This window comes from Ranitomeya variabilis, chromosome 7 (genome assembly GCF_051348905.1).
Source record: "Ranitomeya variabilis isolate aRanVar5 chromosome 7, aRanVar5.hap1, whole genome shotgun sequence".
In the NCBI taxonomy this organism is placed as follows: domain Eukaryota; kingdom Metazoa; phylum Chordata; class Amphibia; order Anura; family Dendrobatidae; genus Ranitomeya; species Ranitomeya variabilis.
In genome coordinates, this window is record NC_135238.1 from 51,216,951 (window position 1) to 51,243,407 (window position 26,457).

At 43.2% G+C, this 26,457-nt stretch overlaps 1 protein-coding gene and 1 pseudogene across 1 annotated transcript in view; one reads left to right on the forward strand and one right to left on the reverse strand.

Moving 5' to 3' along the window:
• The window catches only part of LOC143785923 (cytohesin-3), a 118,313-nt gene that overhangs the window by 77,834 nt on the left and 14,022 nt on the right, over window positions 1-26,457 (reverse strand). The gene's annotated exons all lie outside the window — the stretch shown is intronic.
• LOC143785078 (large ribosomal subunit protein eL8 pseudogene) lies at window positions 21,278-22,078 on the forward strand (annotated as a pseudogene).

Consider the following 26,457-nt stretch of genomic DNA (forward strand, 5'->3'; position numbering starts at 1 on the left):
CACATTATTAAACAACTCTTAGACCTAATGAGGCTAGTGTACTTACTCAGAAAATGCAGGTCAGCATGGCTGTAGAATACTTTATGAAAATATATACTCAATCTCTGCCCACCTGGTTCCTCAGTGTACCTCCTCCTAGTTGCTTTCTCACACAGCTCAGTATAAGCTGCAGCTGTCAGTCAGGCTGGGTGGGCAAAGACGGAATACAATTGGACTCATGATCAATTTCTTTATCTGTTATTCTGCATGAATCATCAGAGTAAGTACACCAGTCTTATAAAATGTTTGCGGCATCAACTGAGATTTACAAGCTCTATTAAAAAGAGCTTGCAAGCACTGTGCGTGCCTGGACACCAGTGCTAGACTGCAGCGGTCGCCAGTAACGTAGAAATGAGCATTAAATAAAATTAAAAATACTGTCATGCTTTTGAGAACGATGAGGATTTTTAATAACACGTAACATGCAAAGTTTATTGATTTTTATTTTTGTATTTATTTTTTTACAAGCCCTTTCCAATTTTTTTCATTGGTGATGTTGAGTTTAACCCTTTAAGATGATAGTATGGGGGGAAGGAAGATTTTTTTCACTCATTTGTTGATTTTTTTTTTTTTTTTTAAACTATATGAATAGATGGACAGAAAAACCTAAATAAAGGTCCATTCACAGGGGCGAATAATGGACATACAGGGATTCCTAACACCCATTGTAAACCTGCAGATTTGGCTGGATTGTTCCTTTGTCTCGCATGTTTTCATTGTCGGCAGCACATTGCCCCTTGTAAACAGGAGATGTGCTGCCGATAAATAGCAAGCTGTATGGAGACAAAACGTTTGGGTTCATGATCGCTCTGCCCCCGTACAGTTTTGTCAGCCAAGAACTAGCTCCTCTAAATGGGCCTTACATTTTACAACCTAAGATATTTGGGTTGTCAATAAAAGTTAATTTTTTAAGTCTATTTTATAGCATAATTACAAAATACCGTAAGCGAACGATTCCAACGGCTGCGGGTAGATACAGAAACAGTAACCGGTCACGTTGTATTTTTTCAGCCACCTCCAGCTTAAGGCTACTAAAAACAAAAATTGGTACGAAGCGCCACATAATGGATTGACTATGCCAAACGTGTATTATCTAAGATAATACACGTTGGGCATAGTCAATCCATTATGTGCCGCTTCGTACCAATTTTTTTTTTTTTTTTTTTTTTTTTTTTTAAACAATGCCAGTTTAGTTTGGCATCTTGACGATCGGTGCAAATAAATCGGCTGCATTATGTCTGACCCTGATCTAAGTCACAATTTAATGTCTCTCTGCCCCCATAGAAAAAACAAACACGTGTACATTTTTCATGAAAAAGAAAAGCTTAGGGGGGGGGAAAGCCATTAGCACAGTCACTGTAGCTGCGTCCTGTGTAATGACATATGCTTCCATTATGAAGTGTAAATTGTGGATTATGACATCTCTTTGCTGCCTAGAGCTTCAATTAAAAGAATAGAAGAAACGCACAGGATGATGACCTCAAGTATAAGCCTCAGCGAATCACACGATTAAATTACTGGGAATGTGCAATTGCTGTTTATGTGTCTGAGTTTCCTTCCTATTAAAGTCCCTGCTGGAAATCCACCCACGTGTGTTTTCAAAGCTGCATCCCGGCCACAGAAATCCCTTCTCCATTTCCCACCAGTGTGAGAGACAAGATTGGGACTGAGCGGGTCGGTGTGATGTCTGGGAAACAGCTCAGATTCGGGGGAGATATGGATAGTCTCCATATGTGCCGTATACCCCTGTACACTGGCATGGGGGCGTCTCATACACTTACTAATCAGAGATTACCAGAAATCAACTGTTGATCAATTATTTGTTACGTATGGAATAGTTGGGCATTATACGCCGCAAATTCATTTTTTATTATACGGTATGGGAAAGTGTAACCTGCCACGCTTTTCTATAAAGCATATGTAGCACGGTATATTTATTCTTTACAATAGGGTCAATGCCTGCCCAGTGACTTCTGTTGGAGCACCAAGGAATACCAGTGCCAGTATATAAAAGTACGGCCGTCATATAGTGGGAAAAGTGATCGATGTCTAAAAGGCAAGTCCCATGGGTTGCTTAATGGTGTAATTCCCATTTCCAAGATCCTATCCCAATATGTATTGAGTGTAATAATAACAATATTAGCAAATACCTCAAATTAGAAATGTAGTATAGTTCTCCTGATTTGCTATGTTGCTTACCCCATGTGTAGGGCATTGCAGTAGCTTAGGTATCCATGGTTACGACCACTAAGAACGAATTGCCACTATGTGATATTTAAGCTACTGTAATGCCCTGCACATGGGGTAAGCAACATAGCAAATCAGGAGAACTATACTGCATTTTTAATTGAAGGTATTGGCTAATATTATATTAATCAAAAGGATGGAAGAGATTTGTGCGGTTAACACATCTGGCCTCCAACATCTCAGATGAAACCCAGCCGATTGCACCTCGTGCCATGGTGGGGATTGCAGGCATTTCTTTTTAGAATTGCATAAACTTGGGCTATGAAGACTAAATATGCTGCGCCCAGACAGATACCTTACAGGGGGGAGAAGCAGAGAGAGACAGACAGCCTCCGGGAATCACCATGACCCCGCAGTGACATACATGGAGGTGACAGCGGGGCTCTGCGAGACATTCGGAAACAGAGACACTGACAAAATGAGAACTGACCGCTCCTCTCCAGTCACCCGATGCAGAAAGTGGGCAGAGATCTAGGATTACCGTCACAATGATCAGAGTCTATTCTGTCATTATTCTTTTACTACGCCGACACAAGGCAGAAAGCGGCGTACCCCATAGACAATGAATGGTGGGAGCACATGTTCAATGGTTTCTCCATTCAGACGGTGCTTAAAGATAAAGATACTACAACCAGTATTAATACTGAAGGAAATATCTCACCCCCTAAAACTATTTATATGTGCACGTAACTTTTTAGAAGACAAGTCAAGTGATTCAGTTACATGGCCAGTCCGTTCCTCCATTACTGAGAAATCAGAGTTGGAATTGATATGCAAATGAGCTGAAGGACTCTGGTAGATCTGAAGCCTTGTCACTCCAGCTCTACTCCCTGCCAGCACATCCTCCTCCTCCTCTTTTGCCTGAAGTCACACAGCATCGAGGCCGTCAGTCAAGTAGGATGAGGTGGTGCTAGGTAGAGAACAGAGCTGGAGCGACAGAGGCTTCAGATCTACCACAGTCCTTCAGGCGAAATTGCATATCAAATCAAAAGCGGATTTATCTGAAACTGAGAAACGGACTGGCCTTGTCTTTGATTAGAGCTACATGTGCATATGTATAGATTGGGGTGCTCAATCCTGCTGACCCCATATATGTGACCGTGTCCCCATAGGAAACATACACTAGTAGACTGTATGACTTCTACATACGATCTGGTTTGTAGAGAACTTTTCCGGAGTCTACATTATTTAGGTGTTAATCACTCTACAGTGTAACCTATGTATAATTACCATCAATACTGGCTGACTACCTCCCCATTACCTGTAAGTGATGGTCAGGGTGTAATTCCACACTATATTACATGAGCTCATCTAATATTGCCCTTAATAGCGTGTGTCACGTCCCCGCAGTGGTATCATGGATAGGTGACATAACGGACATGACTAAACCGTGCTTATTATAATCACCGCTAACACCATTGTTATAATTAACCCATTCTTCACATAGCAGATTTACATAGTTACATAGTAAGGCCGAAAAAAGACATTTGTCCATCCAGTTCAGCCTATATTCCATCATAATAAATCCCCAGATTTACGTCCTTCTACAGAACCTAATAATTGTATGATACAATATTGTTCTGCTCCAGGAAGACATCCAGGCCTCTCTTCAACCCCTCAACTGAGTTCGCCATCACCACCTCCTCAGATTTATCACAAAGAGGTTGCTGGTTTCTACTCAATACAGGAGACGCAGGTGGAAAGTATGAGGCCATCTCAATACGGCTGACAGTGACAAACAGTCACATGAAAAGGGGGAAAATGTCACTGCACACTGATTACGTAGCAAACCCTACAAATCACACAGGTTTCACCTGGAAAAAAAACAGGGCAGCACGGTGGCTCAGTGGTTAGCAGTGCAGCCTTGCAGCGCTGGGGTCCTGGGTTCAAATCCCACCAAGGACAACATCTGCAAGGAGTTTGTATGTTCTCTCCGTGTTTGAGTGGGTTTCCTCCGGGTTCTCCAGTTTCCTCCCACATTCCAAAAAAAAAACAAAAACAAACAACATACTGATAGGAATTCTAGATTGTGAGCCCCATCGGGGACAGCGATGATAATGTGTGCGCTGCGGAATATGTTAGCGCTATGTAAAAATAAAGATTATTTATCCGGAGAGATGGTTTCCAAATCTAAAACTTGCCATAGGTCGACGTGAAAAGAATGCTTGTTTAGACAGCGGTAATTCCCACACATCTATGCCTGACTTGGCACGGAAATACCTGACAACAGATTATCTCCCGTGAGAACAAAAAGGATCAGGCATGTTGAAATCCAAGTGCACAATCCATCTTTTCCCTGATCATATAGTGTGTGCCATCAGGATTCTCTGGTGCCAGCTCTGGGAGCGGGCGGTCCTGTAATCCTAAGTATGTGATGTGCATACTTCCAGCCACATGCCGACTAGACGTGTCCAGCCTCACTCAATTTACTTGTATTGAGAGTGGCAGCGCACGTCTAGTCGGCATGTGACTGTATGTATGCACATCAGATACTTGCGGTCATCCACCTGCTGCTCCCAGTGCCGGCACCAGAGAATCCTGACAGTACGAGCACCACAAGCTGTGAGGATTTACAAGTCTGCAGTCACCCAGCCTAAACAACCCCTTAAAAGGTACCTTTATTAGTAAGATATTCAGGCTGTGCGTTTCAATACAGGATTAGTATCTCCATCAGACCAAATACTGAAAATTGAGTATTTGGCAGGATGAAGATATCAGTTCAGTATGAAACGCGCGTAGCCTGAATGTCGCATCCTCTATTCTTTGGAGGGTCATTCTCAGTAGCGCCTGTGTCCTGCATTTTCTTCTAAGTTATTGTGTATCCTAGTGCATGAGATTTTAAGACATCTCAGTCCTATGCTGTGAAGACTATCCGCTGTGTATATGACAAGTGCTGCAGGTTACGATGCAAAAAGCAAACCGGTATGGTATAAATGCAGATCCCCCGCACCGTCTTCACCAGGATATGGGCAGAGGTAAACACCGCTGTGAATTTCACACTTCTGCAGAAACCATGTTCAGTGGAAACATAACCGAAAGCCCCAACATACACAGTACAGATTCTAGAATGTGATGCCTCGAGCCACAGCGGTATCAAATAAATACATCAATTTGTTCTGGCCTCATGCAATGTTGTGGACTGAGTAGACAAGGAGGTCTCCAAACCCCAGAGGAACGGGTCTAGTGAGTGGACAGCTGAAGCTCGGCCCTTTAACACATTCCTTTGCACAAGCCCGTATTGAACAAGATGACAGGTGACAGATGACAACATGGTGACAAGCTCTCCTGATCTGCACCGACCAGTAATGCAGCTCTACTGGACGGGTTTTAGTGTCCACAGGTCAGTCTGGAGAACACATCCAGGTCCCCTCCATCCAGGTTAAGAAGTCAGAAGAAGGAAGTAGGGGCCGATGCTAGAACATCCTGCCCTCTGGGACCATCGCGGACCTCAAGAATGGGGGTCCCGTGTACAACTTGAATGGAGCGGGGGATAGTCCATATCGGTCACTTCCATAAGCGAGAAGGGTTGTAGGGTGCACGCATGACCACCGCTCCATTTACAAGGGTCTAATACTCGATCAGTCAGAGGCTACCTGCAATCATACATTTACCCTGTGGATATTCATGAGCCCTCGCCTTTAACCAGAACTCAATGGACAGAAACCGATTACCATTTTTCTGTCTCTAACTCACTATAATGCTGGGATCACACATTTCTTTCATGCAGTTTTTTTTATTTTTTTTTTCAGCTAAAGCCACAAGAGTATCTGGCAGGAAGGAAAAGTACAGGGTATAATTTTAGAGTTATACGTCTCTTTTTTAAACAGCTGAAGACTAGAGAGACTTAAGAATGTGTTTATGTATACCAGCCATAATAAAGCACACCTTAAAAACCAAAAAATGTTTTATTAACTCAGGTGCCATGTGCAAACTCTTCACCAAGTGTTACCTGTGCGTTTCATTACCGCTCCTTCCTTTACATCTCCTTGAGGGAACTGAGGAGGACACAGGAGGCATCAGAGATGTCACTAAAGCCCGGACGGAGAGGACGGTTGCCTGCTGAAGAAACCCCCAACGCTTGTTTTACTACAGCTACAATCCACGGTTAGGTCTCAAAATGTCTCTGCGCCCCGTATAGAGCAGGCTGCTCAAAACGGATGGCAGGTTCCCATCAGAAGACATCTCACCTTTCCGTAGCCATAAGGGTCACAGAAAATGGCTCGTTCTGCTGGTCAGATTGATGGCCGCTATACATTATGTTAATGCAGAAATATATTAAGTGCATCAGCAATCAATAAGTCAATGGAAAAGGGATTAATGATCTCGGAGGACTGATTAGTTGCCAGTGTGGTGGGGGCGACATGCTGCATCTGAAAAAGGAAATTACCGTAGTTTCACCGTACAAACAAAAGCTACATGCGCAGCACGATCCGCCATCTTCTGTGTAAGCTTTCTACTAATACATTGCAATGTAGAGCAGGTGCGTAGAATTAAACGCCCTCTGATCGGTCATTCAATAGGTTTTTAACACATACTATCCCTGATCAATCAGTAATAGATAGCCTCCATTGTTCTCGGCAGCACAGGTTTACGCTGCCGAGAACAATGATATCTCGGAATGTAATTGCACCTTTAGATATACAGTATAGTTTTTAATTCAATTTTCTTTTTAAAGAGGTTTTTCCACTATAGGAGGTCACAGCAGATGACTAGTTTACAACTGAGGGTCCAACTACCAAAACACTAACGCGGGATAGAGCCATAGGGGGGGGGTGCAGAGATAACAGTGGCATCAGAGTCCTGGAGCCCAAGAGGGTCCAAAGGCTCCTCCGTGCCTAACAAGACGTTCAGCTGGAAACGTGCAGCAGATCTAGGGTATAACCATTGGCACGCTCTGGCGTTACTACATACCTTGCACACTTGTCACTCGCTATCTGCTAGCTTGAGCAAACACGACTTTTCTCTGACGCCTTCACCACATAAAATGCTGATGTCGCTCTATGTGGCAGACTTGATGTTGGGCACGAGGCCAATCTTAAACACTGGCCACAAGACCCCTTTGTACAAGGCGAGAAATGACTAACGGGTAACTGCAGAGTGACTAGCCGCACAATACACCGCCCGGCGCGCCTCGTCTGCGGGATCTAGCACATTCTGCCCTCCTCGTGTGCTCCGTCTCGCTGCCATTATATTCCCTGTTTTGCAGGGGAGATAATTAGCGCGCACAAAAGTCATAATTACCACATTAGACAATCACAATAGCTTTCCGTTGGCGGATATTACAAGAGTACAGAAAAGAAACTAGGTGAGCAGGATCCCGCCTGGACACCGATACTAATGCCCTAATTACTTATACGCAGCCATTCACTTTACTTCGCCCACCGAGGACAGGACTTGGAGTAACGGCGTCTAACTGTTTGAGACATTTTGTACAACTAATTTTAACCATCAGGGTGCAAATAAATATGCTAAAAGCCTTTATACATCATGCTTTTTTTTTTTGCTTCATTCTTTAAAGAGAGCATGTAAGTTGGAAACGCTCCCGATGTACACTAAATGTGTCCACAGGGCTGCATTGTAAGACAAAGATTAAAAAAAAATCCAAAAGTGGAATTTATATTGTCAGCTGCCAGAAGGGGAAGGAGACAGATTCTGTCTAAAAGGGGCAACAAAGGGCATACATGGAAACAGAATTGATTAAAACAGTTTTTTTATGCAAGAAACATTGATGAATATTTTAAATATGGGTATTCACCGGGCTGTGACTTTTAGAAAGTCAATAGTGGCGTATATTAGGTACTTATTTACAGCTACTTATTATTATGACCACAGAACTATTAGAGACAGTGACACTTCCTTAGCAAAAAAAAGAAAAATTTTGCTTATGGCGTGGTTCAGATGGAGACATTTTCTAAAATCAATCTCATCAGCAGGTCCCATAGAAATCAGGTCTGTGGGGATGGAGTCGTAGAGTCGGAGCCCATTTTGGTGGAGTCGGAGTCATGGAAATTGAGAAGTCGGAGGTTTGGCTTACAGACTCCATAGCCCTGGCAGGGCTGTGGAGTTGGAGTCGTGGAGTCGGAGCCCATTTTGGTGGAGTCGGAGTCATGGAAATTGAGAAGTCGGAGGTTTGGCTTACAGACTCCATAGCCCTGGCAGGGCTGTGGAGTTGGGGTCGTGGAGTCGGAGCCCATTTTGGTGGAGTCGGAGTCATGGAAATTGATAAGTCGGAGGTTTGGCTTACAGACTCCATAGCCCTGGTAGAAATCGACAGATCCAGGCAACGTTTGAAATGGGCCATCAATGACTTGAATGATGACAGGGTGGCAAACCGCAGGAACCCACTCTAATCACCGAGATGAAAAGTAGTATCAGACAGAGCTGTTCGTAGGGATAGGACAATGTGCCCCTTATTATTAAGGCGTCTGTGTCACCTGTAATGGCATTTATTACTGCTGGAAGGGCATTTCAGGCTGCATGTGCCACAGGTTGTGCCCAGAGGCACGTTGGTCACCACCTTATTGGCATAATTATCATCGCTTTTATAGAACTGCCAACAGTGTGAATATACAGCCCTAATCTAGCAAAAATTCTGCAAGTGTCCAAATATCCCCCTTACAGACTAATAGGTTAAAATCCTCTGCAACCAAAAATCAAGATATGTTACCGCTGTTCATAAAGAACATGGATCAGCCCTTTGTCTACTAAAGGCTCTGTCACAAGTAATTTCACTTTTTAGAAAAGAAAGCTTTTAAAGAGGATCAAATAAATTGGAGATTGTGCGTATGGCTGGAGGTAGAACGTGACGACCGCCTAGAGAGCACATCGTCGGTGTACTTAAATCACCAACTTCTGTGCCTTGCAGCTATCCAGTTTCAAGGCTTTTGTGTGAATTCCGAGGGTGCAATCATCCTGCAGAATGGAGCACACGGGTGCGGGGAACAACCCGGACCTCCGAGCTGCCGGCGTAGATCGGATTTCCTCATGTAGGCCTCCGCCCGCCTGTGCAACATTTGTATAATAACCAGCGACACATGTCTTTAACGTTCCTCCACATTCTTCTGGCATCAGGAACGAATAGATCAGACACAATATGTTATACACATGTGAAAATATGAACAGTACACGATGGAGTGGAAACTCCCTATACTCCTCCTAAAGTGCTGCAACCATTTTCAGCATTGCTTTATGGATTCAACCTGTTTGTTAATCACAGTAAATCAATTTGCAGATAAAAAAAATATATATATTTTTTCCCAATTCTCTAAACTCCCCCTATGTTAAGGTCAGTCCCAATTCTCAAAAGTCCCCCTATGTTACGGTCAGGTCAGGAGACCGGCGTCTGGTATGAAAATTCTGGCCCATATACAGACTGGGAAATGACCTTATAGAGGTGAAGGCCAAAAAAAAACCAAAACTAAGGACCAGGTACCACCCTGGAGGGGTAGCTACCTTCTTAAGTCAAGGTCCGCCATGGCAAGAAATAAATGTGCTACCAGAAACCCACCTACAGACTCATTTATATAGAAGCTAACTCTTCTAGATGGTACTTGAAAGGGTCTTTCCTTCTGTTAAAGCTAATTTGCATATTTGTCTCCCACGGATCACTCCATATTCAGCTGGTCTCTTAAAAGGTGTCAGCCAACAGGTTATTGCTAGGCAATCAGAGCAGCTTGAGGTAGGGGTGGGGACGCCGATTTCGGTGATGGATCAACTTATTAGAATGTGTGTTGTTGCTTAATTAAAATCATGGCCGGACTAGCTGCCCACATGCCTCCTAGTCCAACTACACCCCCAGCACTGATTAGCAGCTACATAGAAAGCTGCGGTGTGGGCAGGGTTGGCTCTCAGAGCTCTGCTACGTCTACAGCACAGAAATCTCCGGTGGCGTCACAACTGCAGCACCAGCAAACTAAGTGATACATCGCTGGATTCAGGGTCTCTTTCCCTACATTATGCTGCGCTCAGATGTGGTAGCAAAAACCTGCTGATAGATTCCCTGGTGCTCCCACCACATTTGGTACATGTAATAAATATGCCAATATACATCCAAAGCTACAGCAGTACAGAGGCTTGTGTCTGGGGTACAATGCTATTTGTTTGTCCCTGACCCCCAAAAATAAAAAACCTCCTTTCCAAAGACTCTGTTCCATAGTGTGGGGGAAGCATTTGGTCCTTCCCATGCAGTAAGCATAACATAAGGCCGGCTTTGTAGTCCTGCGCTCCTAGCAACCGACGGGCAGCCTGACCTTTCACAAATGACTGCGGGAAAACAGAAAGCCGCTCCGAGGAATCACTACGTACAATACACGTTATTTTATTACCTATCTGACAAGCCTTTTCTTAAAGGTCCATTTGCAAGATTAAGGGGAACACTCATTTCACACTAATCATGCAGTCTAAACAGGCTGCCGATCACCTGACCAATGAGCAAAACGAGCTGGGCTGGCAAAAGCGCATAGTTCTCGACAGCACATCTTTTTGTTGTGCTGCCGAGAGCAATGGCACTGTATTACAGATGGTCCGCTGCACATCGGCGTGTATACGCAGGCTAGTAAATGACCATCAGCCGGCAAACACTTAGCTAGGTGTGCTTTCGCGATAAATGGTAGGGGGCCATGGTTCCATACATAATAAAAAGACAACACAAATCACACAAATAAAAATACCAAAATAGCAAATGAGAAATGGCTGGGACGTGAAGCCTTGGATGACTTCAGGCGTTCTCTGCCTTCTCACCTCCTGCATTGCTGACCATGGATGATTCATGACATTGAGATGTTGGCCTAGAGCCCCACAAAGTCTAATTTAGGATTAACACTGTACACTTAGATAAAAACCTCACAAACCTGCCAAGAGAGGACTCTACTTAGTGGCAGGAGAATGCCAGCTGGCTTATAGGATTTCACTTGCTGTTCGCCTCTAATCTATTCACCATCCAATGCAATCTAATTATCGTAGTCATTCATGATTGCGTGGTGGGATCTGCCATCAACCTTATCTATACAATGTCTGACAGATCTTAGTGTAAAGGCGGCCATAGAAGTAAGGGCCGGGGAGGGACAACAATCACACAAGTGGAATCTTTCATATGATTAGCTGACGGCATCTAAAGGCCCCCATATACCTTCGATAAGACCTGGCCAGCAGACCACTATGACAACAAACCCACGCTCGTCTGAGCATACATGTGTTCTCTGCCTGCAGAGCAAAAAGATCGGGTGAAAGAGCTAACCCCTCGCGTGAACAGGCCCTAGACACATTAGAGGACTAGATGACGATATCAAAATTGGACGCCTAATCTGATGTGAATTGGGTCTTAGAAACAACACAGATTTGCTGCGCAAATTTTATAGAAAAGTTTAATAGAAAAGTTGATGCAATTGCAATATAGATCAATGATTTTCCAATAATGGCTTAATTTATTCTTGTACAGAGAGAAATGCAGGAACCGTCCGGTTTGGTGACAAGTGCTCGTTTCCTTTGCATTTCTCAGCTGAAGACAGATCTGTCTGATCGCCCTTTGATAAAAGGTGAACTCCGATGAGCCAAGAACTGGTGGAGGATCATTCATAAGAACACTCCTTCCCGATTATTGGCCTGTGTGAACACTACAGCGATCCCCTGACTAATTAGGAAAGCCAGTGTGATTGGATTGTTTGTGCACAAAACTCGCCATAATCGGCAGCACATCACCTGATGTAGCAGGAAATGTGCTGCCGATAACAATCATTCCCTCTTCCCATCAATTGTCTGCCAGTTTACATAAGCCTCGTTAGGACCGAGGTCGCCCATCTAAAAGCGCATCAAAAGTAATGCTACAAAATAACTAGGAAACTCACCTGGCACCATTCTCATCCAGCCCGTCTGCCGCACCCCCTTCAGTTTTATGGCGACCTCCATAGGTACAGACAGCAGCTTCTGCTACCGGCTTTACGACACAATGATAATCTCACATGATAAGACGGAATTTACAATAGGAAGATAGCAGATCTGCGTCTCTTTGAAGTCGGGTTTTGTCAATAACAATCCTCCGCTCCAGGATGAACACTAGAGTACCTTGGCTTAAAAGGGGTTTTCTGGGATTCTTAAAAAAAAAAAAAAAAAGACAGGAAATCATAAAAATAAATAAAAAACAATTGTTACTCATTTAATTCCCCCGACAGGTACATTGGATGCAGGGGAACAATGCCATCACATGATTAACAAGCGAGATGTCATTGTTGCAGGACTGGTGGGAGAGACGGAGTCCCCTATAAAAGTAACAATGACCATTTCATTATTTTATATCAATCCTAATTTTTGCCCTATTTTGAAAAATCACAGAAACCCCTTTAATGTGTCCATGTTTGTAATAATAACAGTTATTACAGTTTTATTTTGGTCATATGGAAAGAAAGAAAAATAATAAAAATGTATATTCTCAAAGTGATCGCTTCTGATGTCACATGAGGGATGTTTCAAGGTGATCTCCAGGACTTAAACATGAATGGTCCATCCTTAAGCAGGTCATCAATATTTTTATCACCGAGGGTCTGACCTCAGAGATATCTTTTGTGAAGCACAGCTGAGAAGGTTGGGCAGTCTTGGGCCACATTCACATTTTTCAGAAGTCAAAACCTTCACTCTTAACAGTATAAATATCACATATAAGGCTAGGGTTACCCAACCGTATTTGCCCTCATTCGAGAAAACCGGTCCGAAAACAGTGATCAGACTCTGACCCGAGGGTGATCCCACGGTGGCCCATGTTAAAAAACATGTGTGAACATAGCCTAAGTATACACTCAAGCATTCAATATACATTTGGCAGTCCGAAACTGAACATGCCGATTGACATCTCTCCCCGCCATCAGTTGGCCGGTACCCCACACACATCAGACTATTGGCCAAATCAGCGCGTTTCACCGAGATTAGTCTAATGTGTATGGGCGCCTTAATACCATTTCTTTATTAACCACTCAGGTCATTCATTAGACGTGCCAAGGGCGACGATCACCTAGAGTAGCGCAGAGCTGGTCATGTCATCTATAATCCCCGCTGCTTCATTCTTTGCCTGGACAAATGTAGAAGACCATGTCTGGATCTCAGAACACAGGCAGCTTCTTTTTTTTTTTTTTTTTTTTTTTAACTTAACATGAGCAAATGAAGTTCACTGCAGGAATGTAACTTTCTGTGAAGAGAAAAGGAAAGGGGGGGAAAAAAAAATTCTAGAAACTTGTCAAAACATTCTTCAGAAGTCCAGAGCTAAAGCCTCCGCAATGTCCCAGCATGAAGTCAGAAATTATAACCAAAGCCATATGCAGCACAGACTGCCCAGGGACGAGCCAAGTCCGCCCACGGGCCGTCCAAGCGCAGAAGATGTAAGCCCATGAGAAGAACATGACAGCACAAATCAGTCCACATACCGTTATGCAGTTAGGGGACGCGCACAAGTCAGGAGTCACACTGGTTGGGGCATTTCTTTTCAAACTGAGCCAAAAACCACAATTGTGCCAGTTATGGCTGGTTGCAGTACCCCGCAGGGCACGGGTCAGCTACCTGCGGCACTCCAGAGCTTGTGAAACTACAAATCCTGATCACTGCCTGACAGCCGCAGGTTCACATCAGACGGAGCGCTGCAGGTTGCTGACTCTGCGCGCTGAATGCCATCACTCCCTACTTCCCCATGCACAGGAATACTTAAAGGGGTTGTCTGGCCTTAGGCTACGAGTCTGCAGGCACTCTATATATGACTGAAGACTTGTGAATCCTCAAGTTGCACGCACTGCTCACTGTAAGGATTCTCTGGTGTGGGCGATCATGTTACCACAATATGCGATTTACATACTTCCGGCCACATTCCAACTAGACGTGTCCGACTTTGCACAATACACTTGCACTGAGTCTAGTCGGCATGTGACCGAACGTATGAAAATTGCATACCTACAGTCACATGCCCAGTGATAGAGAATCCTCACCATGCACATTGCATGCGATGTGAGGATTCACAAGTCTGCAGCCACTGTGTGACCGCAGACTTGTAGCCTTAAAGCCGGACAACCCCTTTAGTTTTTCTTCTGTTCTCTAGGTCAAAGGAATCTCCAGAGAGAAGAAAGGGATCAGCCACTGAAATTCAACAGGCTGGATCCTTCTGTTACCCAACATCACCTGTCGGGAAGAGACTGTGAAGGTCCCCATTACACTAGTGGCTAGTTTAGCCGACTTTAGTCTAATGTGTACGTATGTGTTATTGTACTTAATTGATATGGACATAACCCACATCCGTCCCAGTCATCACTCTGACTCCTGATGATGCTCCAGGAGGGCACTGAGCAAGAGCTTCAATATAAGGCCATACAACAGCCTGGCAGGCGTTTTCAATATGCAGAAAGGAATAATTGCCTGACACTTTTTACCAACAAAGAAATGGGCATGTTGAACTACAACATGCCCAATACTTCTGTTCACGAACCTCTCCTATGGGAGGGAAGAGCTGTTACACCCATACATGTCACATTGTCGGTTAGTTCTCCCAAAGTTAGTCTAATGGGAGAAGTCAATTAGCATTAATTATATTACAGGTAGAATAAATGGCTTAAAAACAACAAGAAAGCCCATGAGAAATTAATGCACAGAGTTACTTTTCATTAGGCACTGTACAACCTTGCTGAAAGTAGAAGACACTTAAGTGTCGAAGTGCGCTGACCCGCATTTTGACAGCGGGACTCCTCACAATGTAATCCAGCATGTGTGGGTTTAGTTTATCGCTCCCCCTAGGATGTTTCCCGACGATGTGCAATACTTCTCATTTAGGACAGAACACACAGAAGTGGGTTGATAAAGCTTTTTCCATTGGAAACGCGGCTAAAAATGGAATGTTTCCCACAAAGGACGGCTTAGGACTTGACGGAAGATTTAGTCTTGATTAGGATTCAGCACAGAATATGCAGACGTTTTATGCAGCCAAAAAAGAAATCACTTCCATGTGCTGCGAGTCAGCTTATTAGCTGGGCAACATGAGAGACAAATCCATACATTACATGGGCAAAGGAATGAGAAGAAACAAAAAATAAGGCATCTTGGAAGCACACCTTTCCTTTCACACAAAACCTGTAGAAAAGCATTGTCTTGCTGCCCTCATCCCCCACCAGTAGTGCACATACCAGTCTAATATGTACAGGAACTATCCTGATTCTCATGCTCTGTAACTTCCATACACCCTATTTTTGAGCAGACGATTTCGCTATAAATCAGCATTCAGCCAGCACCACCGGTACCGGAACTTCATATACCTCACTTCCCATCCTGTATTGAGCCTGCTATTGTCCAATAGCTTGCCTTTCCTGATCTGAGAGTCCGCCTCCCGGTTATACCGGTGACAGAGAAATGCTTAGCTACTTACCAGTAGCGGTGTTTTTTGGATACCATGACGGCACCCCTACATCGTGGTACTGTCATGGGAGACTGAATAAATGCTTAGCTACTTACTGGTAGTGGTGTTTTACAGATACTATGACAGCACCCCTACATCGTGGTGCGGTCATGGGAGACTCAATAAATGCTTAGCTACTTACCGGTAGCGGTGTTTTTCTGATACCATGACAGCACCCCTACATCATGGTGCGGTCATGGGAGACTGAATAAATGCTTAGCTACTTACCAGTAGCTGTGTTTTTCGGATACCATGACAGCACCCCTACATCGTGGTGCGGTCATGGGAGACTCAATAAATGCTTAGCTACTTACCAGTAGCGGTGTTTTTCGGATACCATGACAGCATCACGATATAAGGGTGCTGTCATGGAAGACCGAATAAAAAGGCATCATCCTCTGCAATGATACGTTAATGTGAGGCTCAGTGTCCAAAGTGAAAAGTGCAGCATGTAAAATTATTTTATATCATCAATTATTTTCTTTAATTTGACTATATTCAAAATTTGATTTAAATTACAGATCATTTTCTCATGACACATCCCTCTTAATTGGGAGCTCCACCTTGCAAGATGCCATTGTATAAGTAGCAGTTATGTAATGTATAGTCTTAGGATATCTGCAGGAGGATTTGATAATATCATAAAGGGCTGCAAAAGGACTTATTTGTAATATTCCCGAAATCAAGAAAATTAATGAGAAGAATAGTGAATACATTAAGTTCACCACAATTTGGAAATCTAACTGTTCTTGCAAAGTACAATAAAACTTTCCTGGACAAAACATGGAAGTTTTAAAAATGGCAAGAACTTGATGGAAAAAAAAAAAACACACTAATTTATTTATTTATTATTTACACAACTGCCATCAAATTTGTAGGTTGTTATCAAGTCATCATTCTTTTGGTTTGCTATGGTCTGTTCGAATAACCGCAGCGTTTCCGCAGCGGTTTCCCATAAGTTTACAGTACAATGTAAACCTATGGGAAATGAAATCCGCAGTGCACAGGCTGCGGAAAAAAAACGAGCGGAAACGCAGCGGTTTATTTTCCGCAGCATGTCAATTGTTTGTGCAGATTCCCCTGCGGGTTTCCACCTGCTCCAATAGAAATCTGCAGGTGAAAACCCGCAGAGAAAACCGCACTAGAAACCGCGATACATCCGCAGTAAAAACCGCAGCGGTTTTTCACTGCAGATTTATCAAATCCGCTGCGGAAAATTCCGCAGCGGAATCCGCAGCGTGGGCACATGGCCTAATGGTCCAGAAAAAGCAAAATGTGATCAAAAGATGGTAATTACTATCAACCCGTCAATATGATCACTTTTAAAGGATCATTCATGGGTGGTTTTTTTTCCCGAAAATTAAGGTAAGGGATTTTTATTGGATTTAAAAAAATAAATAAATAAGTCCTATCCTTAAAGGGATTGTAAACTGCCCCTTGGCTATCAGTATGCTTGCCCTCATTTAAATAAAACCCCCTATAGTCACCACCCGTGTCTGCGCTCACGCTCCCGGGGCTCACGTGAGGTTATGTCACAAGCCCTGCGCCCAATCAGAACTGGAAGCTGCAGCTCTCACTTCCTATCGGTTACTTATTCATCCGAAGGAGGGGACAGAGACGCCAGCACTGATTGGGCGCAGGGCTCAAGTGTCATAGCCTCACGTGAGCCTGGAAGCGGGAGGGTAGACACCTGTAGATCATAGCCGACACCGGAGGAGAGTATAGGTGTTTTTATTTTAAACAAGGCAAACATTTAGTGTGAGAAGGGGTTGTCCTATAAGGACTGCCCCTTTAAGGCCCCCATACATAGACTAATTTTAGCGGAATCTACCGATACCGACAGGTTTGGCCAATAGTCTAATGTGTATGGAAGCCCCGGCCGACTGATGGTGGGGAGAGATATCGATCGGGCATGTCTGATTTTGGACAGTTGATTGCATTGTTCTCCCTGAGAAAAGCCACCGGCCGACATATCAGTCGTAAAGAACACTTGGCCAACCGATCGCTCCTGTGTAAGGGAGAGGCGGACAAAATGGCTGTCTGTTTACACTGCATCCATGTCTAAGCCTTGGGCTTCAGATAAAACGGTGCCCCTGACGGAGCTAGATAAGGCGAGATGATCTACCACCGAACAATAGGATAGGCCCGGAAAACAGTCTAGGACAATTCAGCAATCGTGAGTATCGCGCTGCCGATTGCGAGATGCCACGTTGTAGCAGAACACTGCAATCAAATGTCAGCCGGCTATAAGTCCCGGTGTAGAACATTTTATTACAGTACCTTTACAGCTTGCGACATCACAGTTTAAAGGGCCCAGGCTCAATTACAGAACATCAATTACCATGTTGAGGCAAGGCAAAGTGACGCGAAAAACATGTGCAAACCTAACTAGTTTTCTTAAACAATTTTGACTTTTCTTGGATGGGAACCCAGTATAAAATGTTCAAAGAAAACAACAATTATGCATGAAAGGAAGATTAGGAAACCCACGGCATGAAAGACCTCGAGACACGCTAGTGAAAGGTGTTTCTGATCATGTCCTATAAAAACAATGGAGGATTTATGGAGAACATCAAAACACAAACGTCAAAAGGAAAGGTTCTTGGATGTTGCATCCTTCGTCAATCAAAGTTCATTTTATAATCGTGTCGTACGCGGTGTAAAGCTGCTTTCAAGCATACAGTTTCCATGCCGCATTCCTCCATCTCATAAGACCGGTGCCAAGTCAGATAAAAGCATGGTGGTGGTGGCCAGAAAGACCATCACCATTATACAGAAAAAAAATCCTGCTACTTTATAGATACTCAGGATCTCACAGGCTGACGACAAACGTAGGAAGATATAAATGCCGGCATTGTGACACCAGCAGTGTAACCAACCCCTGAGATACCCTGACATACTGGTGCCATTGTCCTGCCTGAACTCACTGGTGCCACCAAAAAAAAAAGCTATGAGCCGAGCTGACAAAAGGACTTTAATCAAAAATAAAAAAGCGGACATAAAGGGTTATTCCAGTTTGAAGCATTTATCGTCTACCCATAAGATCATTTGGGGTCTGGTTGCCAGAAAGACCAAAGCTAGCAGGAGTGCCGGACTGAATAAAGATGCAGGGTGCAAGAATATTCATAGAAAGACTGATTGCTCGTTAATCACCAGGTTTTACTTTACAGCAAAATGAAAAAAAAAAAAAAGCCAGGTTGAGTGACTATTACAGTTAATATGGACTAAAATGGGTATGTCTGTGTTGGCACTACAATCGTACATTGAAGGGAATCGGTCATCAGGTTTGTGCTATGTAATCTGAAAGCAGTATGATGTAGGGGCGGAGACCCCTATTCCAGCAATGTGTTACTTGCTGGGCTGCGTCCTATCATTTTGATATAATCCTTGTTGTTTTCTCTTCGGCTGATCTAGCAGTGCTCCGAATGCTCTGTATAACCCCATCCACACCAGCTTCCTTAACCCCTTCACCCCGCGGCCCTTTTTCGTTTTTGTGTTTTCATTTTTCGCTCCCCTCCTTCCCAGAGCCATAACTTTTTTATTTTTCCGTCAATTTGGCCATGTGAGGGCTTATTTTTTGCGGGATGAGTTGTACTTTTGAACGACATCATTGGTTTTACCATGTCGTGTACTAGAAAACGGGAAAAAAATTCCAAGTGCGGTGAAATTGCAAAAAAAGTGCAATCCCACACTTGTTTTTTGTTTGGTTTTTTGCTAGGTTCACTAAATGCTAAAACTGACCTGCCATTATGATTCTCTAGGTCATTACGAGTTCATAGACACCTAACATGACTAGGTTGTTTTTTATCTAAATGGTGAAAAAAAATTCCAAACTTTGCTTAAAAAAAAAAAGTGCCATTTTCCGATACCCGTAGCGTCTCCAATTTTCGTGATCTGGGGTCGGGTGAGGGCTTATTTTTTGCGTGCCGAGCTGATGTTTTTAATGATACCATTTCGGCGCAGATACGTTCTTTTGATCGCCCGTTATTGCATTTTAAAGCAATGTCGCGGCGACCAAAAAAACGTAATTCTGGTGTTTCGGACTTTTTTCTCGCTACGCTGTTTAGCGATCAGGTTATTGCTTTTTTTAATTGATAGATCGGGCGATTCTGAACGCGGCGATACCAAAATATGTGTGGGGTTGTTTTTTTTTATTGTTTTATTTAGGATGGGGCGAAAGGGGGGTGATTTAAACTTTTATATTTTTAATATTTTTTTCACATTTTTAAAAACTTTTTTTTTTCACTTTTGCCATGCTTCAATAGCCTCCATGGGAGGCTAGAAGCAGGCACAGCCCGATCGGCTCTGCTACATAACAGCGCTTCATCAGATCGCTGTTATGTAGCTGAAATGCAGGTGTGCTGTGAGCGCCGACCACAGGTGGGCGCTCACAGCAGGCCGACATCAGTAACCATAGAGGTCTCAAGGACCTCTATGGTTACCTTCCTGATGCATCGCCGACCCCCGATCATGTGACGGGGGTCGGCGATGACGTCATATCCGGCCGCCCGGCCGGATGCGGTAGTTAAATGCCGCTGTCTGCGTTTGACAGCGGCATTTAACAGGTTAATAGCGGCGGGTGAATAGCTATTTCACCCGCCGCTATTGCGCGCACATGTCAGCTGTACAAAACAGCTGACATGTCGCGACTTTGATGTGGGCTCAGTGCCGGAGCCCACATCAAAGGGGGAGACACGGCATGCGCAGTACTAGTACGGCGCATGTCGTGAAGGGGTTAATATACTGTATATTGAGAAAACCTGCTAATCAGTGAAGGGGGGCATGGCTACACAGAGCAGTGGACTAGGAGGCACGAGACACCTAGTCCTCGAGTGATAATCTCCTGCTCATAAAACAGTATTTTATTGAAACAGCAGCACGTAACCCAATAAGTGACATCATTGGAATCAGTGTGTCAGCCCCTATATCAAATTAAATAGAAAACAAACTGCTGACAGATTCCTTTAAAACGACCGATCAACCAGCAACATACTTTATTGTGTGGCTGTATTATCTGTGTTCAGTAGTCTGTCATTCTGAGAATACCACCCCCTATCCAACCTTCTAGCCGTGTCATACTGAATCCATGATTAGCACGCCAGTCCAATATCTGGGTCAATGCAAAATACTATCAATGGGAACACACAAGGTTAATCAGTACTAACTCCTTCTTTCCTTATATTTACACTCTGTTATCATTAATGACCTAAATGTAATATCTTGAGAAATTCTATATAAAATAATTTTGTGAAAATATCTATGTTGCAAAATTCAGTTCTATTTTTGAGGCTAAACCAGTATTAAATCCACTAATTCAAAGAGAATTAGCGCCAATCCAGAAGGATATTAGAGATTTAACTACATTCCAATGAATGGATGAGCAGTAATCTCAGTTTTACCTATATAATGGAAGCCTTAGGCAGAAATAAGGTCACTTCTGGATGGGACATCTTTAGGAGCTGGAATGGCACCTAAATTGGTTTTTAAGGCCTTAAGTTTTGACAGCTTACTTTGAGAGATCAGTTGGTTACCAGGTACATTCAGCTGTGCCTGTACCCGGTAATGCTGCTCACATGCATGGGACTGAGCTGCAGTCCCGGCCACAGACAGAACAAAAAATGTATTTATGTGGTTTTCTGCCCCCAACCAACATGTCTCAAAGAAACCGTACCATGGAAGGGACAGAAGGTGTCTCTGGCTCCTTCTGTTCTCAAGAAGGTGGTGAACCCACTTTTTGAGAAGAGATCTAAGAACTTTGGCATTGGGCAGGACATCCAACTCAGAAGTGATCTCATCCACTTTGTAAAACTGTTGCGCTACGTTCAGCACCAGTGGTCCATCTTGTACAAGCAACTGAAGGTGACTCTCCCATACCTCCGCAATCAACCGGATCATCTGGCCATAGATCGGCAGGCAGCCACGCAGCTCTTCAAACTGGTGCACAAGTATTGACCAGAGACAATGCTGGAGAAAAAGAAATGTCTGCTGGTCCAAGTAGAAAGTAGCCGGAAAGAAAAGGTCTCAACCAAGAGAGCACCAGTGATCAGAGCAGGTGCTAACACAGTGACCACCATGGTGGAAGGAAGGAGGCCTAGCTGGTCATCATCACTCATGATATGGATCCCATTGGGCTGGTTGTCTTTCTGCTGGCCCTGAGCCTTCATAAATGTGAATCCAGAGGATAAAAGGAGTTTGTAAAGATCAATTACAATGGCCGTCACAATAACATCCATCGCTGCTGGGGAGGAGGCATCTTGCACCCAAAGTCTTTGGCCAGAATCGCCTAATCTTGAAAAAGCTAAGGCCAAGGAACTGGTTATGCTTCAACTCTGCTCTGTACATAAATATAATTCCAGGGGAAAATTGGTTATGAGTTGATATGAAGGGTCCCTCATTCTGTAGATCGGCTGGAATGCAAAGGGTCGTACCCCACTGATCAAATATTGATGGCCTATCCTAAGAATAGGACTTCTACATGGTATAAAGAAATTGTTATATCAGCCTCACAATTATCCGACAAGATCTGATCATCTCTAGGATATCAAGTGTAACCAGCTAGAAAACATGCAGGCTGACGTTCCAGTTGGTGGTCTAGTAATGAAGAAGAGTCTTCATTTTCTCCAGAAACTGTGCCACCACTGCCCATTTGTGGAGTCTGGTATTGAAGCTCAGCCTTAGAGTCTCGGATCGTCTTTTCTAACCCTGAACAAGCCCTTTGAATGAAAATTTGAGAACAACAAATATGATGTAAGTGAGCAGTATCATCAAGCTCTACAACTATATGCAAAGTTGTCTTCCCCATTGCTTTGTTCTAAAGCAGGAGACATGACCAGTTCCACCTAAAGTTTTTGAAATTCCAGATGGGAGTACAAGTTTGTCACAAATGTCAAATACCAAACAAAACATACCCCACAGTCCCGTATGGCCTACGAGTCAAAGGGTGAGGAAGTGACTTCCGACTTTTCTAATGACTCAAAAGTTATTTAATCTTCCGATGACCTGTGCAGTGACCTCGAGATTAATGGTTCAACCACAAAGTAGCACCATGTGTCAGAAAGCAGCAGCCACTGAACAAGAAACAGAAAAACACTCCCATGCCTACTGTCTGACAGCTTAACTGATGACCCAAAGGCCAGGTCAAGACCGATAAACATTTTTTTTTTTTTAACGCCCAGATGAAACAGTTTCCTACACTCTTTTCAGGGACTTCATTTTTTTAAGGAGTTGTCCAGTATAAAACTTCATACCCTCTACGCAAAGCTGACAACGCTGACACAATATTTACGGTACATTTTTCCTACAAAATGTTTGTTTTAGCCCCAGATTTTACATTTGTACATGGGGAAAAATAGCAGCAAAATTTGTCCCACAATTTCTGCCGTATATGGCAATACCCCATTTGGGGTCACAGTTATCCGGTGCTCTACGTTGAGCACTTTGGGGTTTCCATCTAAATCTCTGAATGACCTGATTCAGATTAAACCCCTGAGGGATCCATTCACTATCATGAGGCAGCAGAGTTACTCTGGACTCCGTTTGGCCTCTGTTCAGAGTTTGAGTTTTTCTGATATTTCAGCTCCTCCTGAGCGATCATGCTGAGCTCGGTCAGTCAGATTGACTGACCGATCACAGCAACCTGAGTGCGGGCACCGATGACATGGGTCCTTGCATCTCATCCCATGCCGCTCAGCTGTCACTGACAGCTGTCGGCACTGAACAGTCACTGCGTGTTTACACACAGTGACAATTCAAAGTCATGACTGACATAGTACGACAGTGTGGGAACGGACACCTGCTCATGACGTGCTGAGTCCGTCATTGGTCGATAAAGGGAAATGTGTAAATGAGTGGCCTAATTAAAGCCCAGACCTTAATCCAATTGAAAATCTGTGGTCAGACTTGAATATAGTTGTTCACCAGAGGAAACCATCTAACTTGAAGGAATAGGAACAGTTTTGCCTTGAGGAAAGGGCAAAAACCCCAGTGGCAAGATGTGGAAAGCTCAGAGACTTATCCAAATGAGGCTCTACAAAGTACTGACTTTAGGGGGAGTGAATAGTTATGCATGCTGAAGTTTCAATTATTTTGTCCCGTTTGCTTCACAATAAAAAATGAAAAACCAAAATGTTCACAGTTATAGGCGTGTTCTTTACATGAACTGATGCAGACCCTCAAAAAAAAAAAAAAAAAAAACTAACCCTGAAATTTCAGGTTGTGAGGTAGCAAGAACACAAATACTGCCAAGGGGGTGGGGGAATACTTTCACAAGCCACAGCATATATTGGCAAAAAGGAAGGGGGAGAAGAAAAGCAAGGACTAAAGGGCTTGGGCATATGTTCAAACCCAACATACCCAATCCAGGCTGTCAGCGAACAATCTGGAGAATCACATACACAAAGGATTGGTGCCAATATGTAGTAGGTGTAATAATAATATTAGCAAATGCATCCAATTAGAAACGTAGTATAGATCTTCTGATTATCTATGTCGCTTACCCCATGTGCAGGGCGTTGCAGTTGCTTAGGAATCCACGGTTACGACCACTACCAGCTGTCACTGTATGGGTGGTCGTAACCATGCCTACTTTACTGCAATGCCCTGCACATGCTGTAAACGGCATAGCTTATTATAAGATCTATACAACATTTCTAATTGGAGGTATTCGTTAATATTACTATCACTCCTACTACATATTGGGATAGGATGTTGGAGAGAGATGGGAATACCCCTTTAAGCAAGTTGGAAAAAAAAAATAGAAGAAATAATACTGTTTATTTATACTATACTTATTATTCACCAGAAAATGAATTTATATGCTAGAAGTAACCATCTTTTTAATTTTTATTTCATTAATCAATAGTACACACGAAAGTAAGCAACTCTATAAATTATTTGCCTTCCTCTGTATCAATATGTTAGGCAATACTTGATGGACTTAAAGGCGTATTCTCATCTCCAAGATCCTATATGCACAAGGTATAATAATAATAATAATATTAGCAAATAGCTCCAATTAGAAATGTAGTATAGTTCTTCTCATTCACTATGTCGCTTACTCCATGTGCAGGGCATTGCAGTAGATTAGGTATCCATGGTTACAACCACTCATATAGTGACAGTTAGTTGTTAGAGGTCATATCCATGGAGATCTTAGCTACTGCAATGCCCTGCACATGGGGTAAGTGACAAAGATCATCAGAAGAACTATACTACGTTTCTATTTGGAGCCATTTGCTATTATTACTAATATTATTACAACTACTCCGTATTGGGGTAGGGTCTTAGAAATGGAAATACCCCTTTAAATCTACCTTAAAAAAAACTATAATATATCTTATCAGGGAAATCTGCTTTATGATCTTCTTGGACTGATCATTCATACTTCACGGGTGAAATCTGTATGTGGTGAAGATAGATTTTCACTTTAGGATTTTTAGAAATCCTGCAAGTTCCAAAGAACCTTATGAGCACCAACTGTCTCCCCCTTTCTCCGTGAAAGTAACGAATTCCTCTAAGAAGATAAGTTAGAAATGTTCTTATTTTTACGTGTACTGTTGATTTATGGTGAAAAATTATTTCAGAATAAATAGAAAATAAATTTAAAAAAATCCCATATAACTCCCTCTAATGGATTTCCTCATTATTCCAAGGATTTTGCACATTTTGTTATTATTATTTTGCACTCTGTAGCATTGGACGTGCCCCTCATACCTTTTGTTTCCATGTGTAGAAGTGGCAATTCCCCAGAGCATTACGTGCACAGATGTCAATGCGACTGGATTTCCAGGGCACAGTTCTGTAAGATTACATTACATCAACGTATGAAAGCAAAACAAAGGAAGAAAAAAAAAAAAAATCTATTGTACATGGAGGAACTGTGTCCCATTAGGACTGCGGTGACCCATCTAAGTCAATCGTTTCTGGGGTCACGCACACTAGAAGGGCAGACAGCAAGGTCAGCGATTCTGCATAAAGACCACTGCACACATTGGAGATTGGTTAATAGTGACAACTCGAATGCATGGTGGGTGTCCTCTCAATTCCAGACCCAAATGGCTGCTGGCAACTTTAGCAGACATCATGCGACACGTTACACTTTAGGTGGGGTGTCCCTGTCCCGTTTCGTTAAGCTGACGATTTCTAAGATTTTGCAGCACACAATCCCCAGAAATTTCCCCCGCCGTTGGCTAGAAACATAAACAGATTTTGTGGCTTCACACTTTCTGCATTAGGAGTAGACAGGGACGCCATTGTTTTCCCGCTTTCCAACAAGGGCAGCGCTCTCCTCCAGCGTACAAAGGGCCTCCGGGCAATTTCTGACTACATTAAAAAAAAAAGTAGGTCAGAAAAGCACAAACCAGTCGTCAATCTGGCAACAGTTTAGAGGCTTCATTAATTAAGTGATTAGCATCACCTATTTGACCCAAAAAAACATAACGTTAACATCCTGCTAAGAAGAGTAATGTCGTTACGGTGTACGGTTCTAAATACAACTCCATAAACATGGAGAATACAGCAAATAGGACAGAAAGAATACAATGAGGCGGGGGACAAACGAAAATACAATGAGGCGGGGCGACAACTAGGTGAAAAAGAAGTAGCAAAGTGGCGCAATAGATGTTCGGAACCAGAATGGTTCCATTACGGAAATTCTAGGCCCCCGACAGACCTCATCGGCACAATATAGGGGTCATTCCGTGGGATTTTTTTTTTTTTTTTAAGGGGCCACTTGCTGTTTTATCCTTTGTGAAAAACTT